Raw genomic sequence first — 8,319 nt, forward strand, 5'->3', positions numbered from 1 at the left:
TAGAGAGTACACTTATAAAGTTTGCGGATGATACCAAGCTGGGAGGGGTTGCAAGTGCTTTGGAGAATAGGATTAAAATTCAAAATGATCTGGACAAACTGGAGAAATGGTCTGAAGTAAATAGGATGAAATTCAATAAGGACAAATGCAAAGTACTTCACTTCGGAAGGAACAATCAGTTGCACATGCACAAAATGGGAAATGAGTGCCTAGGAAGGAGTACTGCAGAAAGGGATCTGGGGGTCATAGTGGACCACAAGCTAAATATGATTCAACTATGTAACGCTGTTGCAAAAAAAGCAAACATCATTCTGTGAAGTATTAGCAGGAGTGTTGTAAACAAGACACGAGAAGTAATTCTTCTGCTCTACTCCGTGCTGATTAGGTCTCAACTGAAGTATTGTGTCGCGTACTGGGTGCCACATTTCAGAAAAGATTCGGACAAACTGGAGAAAGTCCAGAGAAGAGCAACAAAAATGATTAAAGGTCTAGAAAAGATGACCTATGAGGGAAGATTGAAAAAACTGGGTTTGTTTAGTTTGGAGAAGAGAAGACTGAGAGGGGACATGATAACAGTTTTCAAGTACATAAAAGATTGTTAGAAGGAGGTGTGAGAAAAATTGTTCTTCTTAACCTCTGAGGATAGGACAAGAAGCAATGGGCTTAAACTGAAGCAAGGGCAGTTTAGGCTGGACATTAGGAAAAACTTCCTAACTCTCAGAATGGTTAAGCACTGGAATAAATTGCCTAGGGAGGTGGTGGAATCTCCATCATTAGGGATTTTCAAGAGCAGGTTGGAGAAACACCTGTCAGGGATGATCTAGATAATACTTAGTCCTGCCTTGAGTGCAGGGGACTGGACTAGATGACCTCTTGAGGTCCCTTCCAGTTCTATGATTCTATGTGACCAGGTCTGTCAGGTTCTCTGCCCCCTGCCGGAGGTGTCAGTGCCCTGACATCCCCCTGCTCAAGGAAAATCCATTCAGTCCAGGCTATCAACAAGACTTAGCCTCCAGAAGCCTAGAAGGGTCAGGAGGCAACACTGACCAATTGGGAGCCAACAAACCAGTTAAGAAGGCTTGCTTGCTTCTTCTCAGGGCAGTATGGGGTGAGACTGGTTCTTGATATATCTTTCTCTGCAGGACTGAAAAACCCTCCATTATCAGATTTCTGTTTTCCCTGTAGGTACTTACAGAATGTGATCAAGTCACCCCTTGACCTTCTCTTTGTTAAGCTAAGATGACTGAGCTCTTTAAAGCCTGTTTTCACTCCAAGGGCTGTTTTCAAATCCATTAATCATTCTTGTGGCGCTTTTCTGAACCCTTTCAATTTATCAGCATCCTTCTTGAACTGTAGGCAGCAGCAATGGACACTATTCCAGCAGTGCCAGCACCAGTGACAAATACAGAGGTGATATAACCTCTCTACACATCCTCAAGCTTTCTCCATTTATACATCCAAGCATTGCATTAGCCCTTTTGGCTTCAGCATCACACTGGGAGCTCAGGTTCAGGTGATTAGCCATCAGGACCCCTATGTCTTTTTTCAGAGTCACTGCTTCCCAGGATAGACTCCCCCATCCTATAGTACGGCTGACAGTCTTCGTTCCCAGATGTCTGACCTTACATTTGGCCACACTGAAATGCATATTCTTTGCCTGTGCCCAGTTTAGCAAGAAATCCGGATCGCTCTGTATCAGTGACCTATCCTCTTCATTATTTACCACTTCCCCAATCTTTGTGTCATCTGCAACTTTTTCAGTGTTTATTTATGTCATTTTCCACATTATTGATTAAAAACATTAAATAGCATAAGTCTAAGAGCCAATTTGTGAGGGAGCCCAGCTTCTTGGTGATAATTCTCCATTTAGAATTGCTTATTGAGACTTCTTATTTCACCAGTTTTTAATCCATTTAATATATGCCATCTTGATTTTAGTTTATTAATCATCATCATCATGCAAGTTAAATGCCTTACAGAAGTCTAGGTATATAACACTGACATGTTTACCTTTATCAACCAAACATATAATCTCATAAAAAAAGATATCAAGTTAATTTGTCCGGTCCTATTTTCCATAGACCCATGGTGATTGGCATTAATTATATTACCATCCTTTAATTTTTTATCAACTATTAGTCCTCTATTAGCTGTTCCAATATTTTGCCTGGGATCGACATCAGGCTGACAGGCCTATAATTGCACATATCATCCCATTTACCCTTTTAAAATAATGATACAACATTAGTTTGTTTGTTTTTTCCAGTTCTTTGGAATGTCCTTAGTGTTCCAAGACTTACTGAAAATCAACATTAACGGTCCAGAGAGCTCCTCAGCCAATGTATCATGTTGGAATGTAACATCAAAGATGATAACTAACGTGCTCCAAAATCAAGAAACCAAAAGTTCAGCTCTCTGCCACATCCTGCAAATGCAGCCACAAGCATTTTGTACTCATTTGCTTTTTGTTATTTCATTGATCCTGTAGCGAGGCAGTTACCCCGCTCCAAGAGAAAAGGCTGATTGGGGAAGCAGCCACAGCTGGGGCCATGCCCCAATCAGGCCACACCTGGCCCTGTTATAAGGGCTCAGGGAGGAGCTGGGTCAGTCTCTCTCTAGCAGTGGAGAGAGAAGGACCTGGCTGCCTGGGAGAGACGGGTATCTGAGGCAGAGCAGTGCTGGGGAAGGGCAAAGGGAGCTGCGGAGCTCCAGCCTGGTAAACCCTCAGGCTGCTGGCCTTGTTAAAGGCCTACAGAAGGTACTGGGGCTGCAGAGGTACAGTCTGGGGATAGGCAGAGGCAGCTGGTCCTACCCCATTGCCAATGATGAGTGGCCATTACAGACTGCAGTCTGCCCCAGTGAGTGGGGGCTAGATGATTACTGGCAGTAGCCACTGAGGCAAGGGGGGATAGAGGGTTGGGGTTCCCCTGGGTGGGGAGACCCAGACTGTGGGGTACTGCTGGGGCAGAACACTGAGGTAAAGGGCACTGGGGTCTGGGAGGGACATGGGGGCCTGAGGCAGGTGAGCCATCAGCCTGCAGAGGGCACTCTGGGCTGGAATCAAGCTAATTCCCAGGACAACCAGCAGGAGGTGCCGCACCTGTCAGTCTTGGCTTCGCTACAGATACCAATGAGTGTAAAGGCCATGCAGTGTGACTACGTTAACAATGAAGAAGATGCCTTAATCTTTAGAATGTTCTGACTTTGGGCGCTTGATTTTTTTCAACCTGAATGTGTTGCAGTAGCACTAGTTTGGACTGGATGTAGGGCTTGATTGTCTCAGGGACCAAAAATTCCCTCTGAAGTCAGTGTCAGGCCTTTTATGTAGATATTGAGCAACATTCTTCCCTTGGTTATACATGTGCAACTCCATTGCCAATGTCATTACATACATGCAAATGAGAGCAGAATTTGGCCCATTTTATTTACTCTAAAGCAGTGGTTCTCAACCTGTGGGTCAGGAACCCATAGTGGATTGTGACCCCCTTTTAATGAGGTCATCAGGGCTGGTGGTAGACTTGCTGGGGCTGAAGACTGAGCCCCACAGCCCGGGGCTGAATCACAAGGACTTCAGCCCTGGGTGGCAGGGCTCAGGCTTCAGCTTCAGGCCTGGGCGACAACCCACACCCCCCCTCCGGGGCTGAAGCCTTTGGGGTTCAGCTTTGACCACACACCCTCCTCCCTGGCTGGGGCAGTGGGATTTGGGCAGGCTCAGGCTTTGGTCCCCCCTCCTGGGGTCTTGTAGTAATTTTTGTTGTCAGAAGGGGGTTGAGGTGCAATGAAATTTGAGAAGCCCTGCTCTAAAGGAAAATGTCTGAATTGCCTTTTCTCTTTAAGAAAATTGTTTTTATGGTATAAGTAATTTGTAAAGCATCAGAAATAACTTGCACCATACCTTTTTCACAAGAAAATGTACTGTAAACAGTTCAAGTACATTTTCTGTGAAATATCATCTGCTCATTTTCCTGCCTAGTTGCATAGGACAGCCAGAATCAAGTTTTGCATGATCACCATAAACTGGCAGCTCTTTGGCCATTTTAAAGAGACACATCTTGGTAATATCCACTTCCATTTGAATCACTAGTATAATCATCATCTGGTTTTGGTGAGAGCAAGACATATGAAAGAGCAGAATTTGTAAAATAAAAACAAAGTGTGAAATTCTGGAATCAACAGCATATCTAAACTCAGTAGTGCCTCTGTTTTTACTTTGACTTTTGAAGTATATCCCCAGAATAAACTGGCTTTTTCTAAAAGGTCCATGAAACGGAAACATCTGGAAAAGCTTGAAAATGAGTGAGAAGCAGCATTGTGAGTTGGATCAGCATTTATTCCAGATAGGTAGGGCCCTACCAAATTCACAGCCATGAAAAAGGCATCATGGACCGTGAAATCTGGTATTTCCCTGTGACATCTGGTCTTTTGTGTGCTTTTACCCTATACTATACAGATTTCATGGGGGAGACCAATGTTTCTCAAATTAGAGGTCCTGACCCAAAAGGGAGTTGCAAGGTTATTTTAAAGGGGGTCACCGTATTGCCACCCTTACTTCTGCGCTGCCTTCAGAGCTGGGTGGCCAGAGAGCGGTGGCTGTTGGTCGGGCTCCCAGCTCTGAAGCCAATGCCCTGCCAGCAGCAGCACAGAAGTAAGAGTGGCAATACCCTAACATGCCACCCTTACTTCTGCATTGCAGCCTTCAGAGCTGGATGGCTGGAGAATGGCGGCTGCTGACTGAGGACCCAGCAGCGCAGAAGTACAGGTGGCAAAACCATACCATGCCATCCTCACTTCTGCACTGCTGCCTTCAGAGCTGGGCTCATGGCCAGCAGTCGCCGCTCTCCAGCTGCCCAGCTCTGAAGGCAGCTCTGCTGCCAGTGAAGAAGTAAGGGTAGCAGTACCACAACCCCCCCTTACAATAACCTTGTGCCCCCCCCCCCCAGCTCCTTTTTGGGTCAGGACTCCTACAATTACAACACTGAGATTTATGATTTTTAAAATCCTATGACTATGAAATTGACTAAAATGGACCGTGAATTTGGTAGGGCCCTACAGATAGGCCTTAAGTCAGACAAGGTATGCCAGCCTAGACTGTGTACAACCAACAATTAAGTGTGGGGTTGATTATACACAGTCCAGACTGGCATACTTTGCTGGTATATCCTGAAAGAGCTAACCACATGTCCTTGATTGCATATGTGACCTAGATAGGTTTAAAAAGCCCTGTAGGAACATAAAATTCTGTACTGCAAGGCTGACTCACTTTTAAATTGATGCTGTTATATTTGTGGTGGAAAACATTGATGTACAGTGCCAGATCTTCAACTGCTCGAAATCAGCATGGACTTCAGTGGAGCTACACTGATTTAGAGCAGCTGAGGATCTGGCCAATAACTGCTCATGGACAGGAAGTGATGGATTCTTGATATGTTTCTCAAGAGATATTCATCAATGACAGACACTTGATATACTGTGCTAAATGTACTGAGTAACCACAGTCCTAACCAAACATCCATTGCCCAGACCTATGCTTTCCTCTTTTTTTTTCCAGAGACAGTGTCACAGAGAGTCATGGTAATAACTTCAGACCAAAGAGAAAAAGAATACTACTGTTTCTAGGTACAGAGTGCCATACTTGATGGGGAAGCTGAGATCTTGAGCATGGCATACCAAGCACTGGAACATGCTCCTTCTTGTACAGTATTTTATACAATCAGAGAAAGTGTCTAAGTTCAGAGTAAATGAATACAGAAAATAGCTTTGCAAGCACAGACAGAATCAGTACAGTTAATATTTGCCTCTGTTCTCATGTACTGTTGTGTATGGTGTTATTTGTGCCTTAGTTGCAGCTATTCTAAAAATGCTTCCTATGGAGATGTTTTGTATATTGAAAATGGATAGTATGGTAAGAAATGTGAATATAAATACATATATGGAATATTTTTCTAATAGAGTTATATGTTCATTCTAGGCCTAATCCTGCAGTCTATCTTCAAAACTCTTACTGAAGTCAATGGGAAACAACCAGAGTCAGTCTTGCAGATTTGGACGACTGTTGACTTGTTGATACAAATGATACATGGCTATCGGAAATTACACCTGCTCTGGGAAGTATTTAGTAACCACTCTTGTTTGCACTATAATTATCACTCATTCATGTGTCATAGTTATACTCAGTCTCACCTCACAATCTCACCTGTTTACAGATGGCTACACCCAAAGAAAAGGGAAGCTCTTGAGATAGTATTGCATCATGATAGTATTGACATTTCTGAACTTCATGGCTGAAATCCTGGCTCTGTCAAGTTAATGGCAAACTCCCATTGGCTTCAAAAGTGCCAAGATTTTACCTAATTTTCTCTATACAGAGTCAGGGAACTCAGGGGGTGGGGGAATGTAAACTAAGTGCTAACATTTGGATTGGTTTTCAAAACCGGAGGTTGTAAGCATTCTGCTGCACTAATATGTTAGGTGCCAGAGACAGACAAAGTCCTTGTTCCGAATATCAGATATTTGACTAACACTATTGGGCTGGCATCCTGCTAAAAATACACTATGAATGAAGAGAAAAATCTGTTGAAAAATGGACCACAGACTAGGCACAAAGAACAGATGCAGGGAGGCTATGACAATAGCTGTAGAGATGGGGAGAAAGAAAATTTAATTAAAAATAAATACAGCTCCTCAGTTGATGTAACTCAAAGCAGCTCAATGCCAGTTTACACCAGCTGAGGCTCAGGCCCACTGTGTATAATGTACATGAAGGACCCAGCTGTGGTAGCCTCACCTGGGGGATACAGCTAACCCCACCACAAAGCATCATCTTCTTTTTTGGTAAAGACACATGGGAGACAGAAGTGCCGAGCAAAAAATTGATTTGCCCTTCAAAAAAATCCTGTAAGCCAGCCTGATTCTGATCCAACTTACAACACTGTAAACTATTGCAAAACTGGGTTAACTGAGAAAAGAATTAAACCTTATAGGTTAAAATCACTTCAGAGGTTTTGTAATCAAAAGCTGAGAACCCTAGATGTAGTTTGAGAGATTTTACAAACCCTTGAATATCATGAGGCTCACCCTCAGTCTTCAGTATATACAAATGTTTGCATTATTTGAAATTATTTGTGTGGATCCAGTTCAACCAGCGTTCCTCAGATCAGATCAAAGGACCTACGCGTGGAGTACTGTATTAACTCAGGGCTTATCTACACTACTACTTCAGTCGACGTAAGTTACTTTGCTCAGGGGTGTGAAAAAGCCACACACCCACACCCCTGAGTGACATAAATTACATCGATTTAAAGCAGGATCTACACCAAACTGTCGTTGGGAGACGCTGTCCTGCCGACACAGCTTCCACCTTTCACTGAGGTGGAGTAATTATGCCGACCATAACCAGAACGATCTCCAGTCAGCATAGCACATCTTCACCAGATGTGCTGTAGGGCCGCGGCTGCATTGGTGCAGCTGCGCCAATGTAGCATGGTAGTGTAGACGAGCCTTCAGTGTGATGAAAGTTGGCAGAACTGGGCCCTATGGGTTTATCAGAATGCAACATAACTGCAAACATGTTTAGAATTTCCCAGGGAAAATTATTCAAATAAGCCAGGGATTCTCACCCATTGGTGAGGTATAGAAATTCCTGATTCATGCACAATTATTTGTAATTTTGTGTTCAAATGTAGGCACATAATTGCACACATGTGGGTTTGTGTACAAAGGTAGGATTCAGCGTCTATGCATTGTAAACAGCCTCACTTGTAAAGATCTCATTCAAAACATCCTTAATACATCCTTAATATCACCTTAAAGTTTGTATGCATGATGCTTTACAGATAAAGACAAGATGCCTTTCCTTGGAATCTCACAATCTAGGACCCAGATCCTCCATCTTGGAAAGATGAAAGGGATATGATTCAGGACATCTATCCCTTTGGAAGCTGATTCTTAGCCCCATCCAAAAACTGATAAAATAAATAATCAATTAATTTGTTCCCAAAATCAGGTCTGCTGTTCCAGAATGCTTATCCCCCAACTCAGTCAGTTTTTCTTTTCTCCAAATCCACCAGTTCTTCCTAAAACTCATTAAAATGAGCTCTGATATTTCAGTATGTTCTTGTAATATAAATCCCAGGATCATCTACAGTCCAATTTAGGGAAACAGGAGAAACAGTATAAATCCAGAGCTGATTTCATGGATGGAAAAAGCATACTACGCTTGTAATAAACGAGTTGCTGTTCCAGTCTGGTTTAAAAACTCAGTGTCTCATTGTCATTTCAGTTTCCTCTCTTCTAGTTTGAGATGAGCAGCTTTACAATTTG

The 8,319-nt window shown here is 43.1% G+C and overlaps 1 long non-coding RNA gene across 1 annotated transcript; it reads left to right on the plus strand.

Annotated features, from left to right (window-relative positions):
* Window positions 1-5,546: 5,546 nt before the first annotated feature.
* On the plus strand, window positions 5,547-6,119 carry LOC122461992. Its single transcript, XR_006284310.1, has 2 exons — window positions 5,547-5,616; window positions 5,969-6,119. It is a non-coding gene; the product is annotated as an uncharacterized LOC122461992 (long non-coding RNA).
* The last annotated feature ends 2,200 nt before the right edge of the window (window positions 6,120-8,319 follow it).

This window comes from Chelonia mydas, chromosome 1 (genome assembly GCF_015237465.2).
Source record: "Chelonia mydas isolate rCheMyd1 chromosome 1, rCheMyd1.pri.v2, whole genome shotgun sequence".
In the NCBI taxonomy this organism is placed as follows: Eukaryota; Metazoa; Chordata; order Testudines; family Cheloniidae; genus Chelonia; species Chelonia mydas.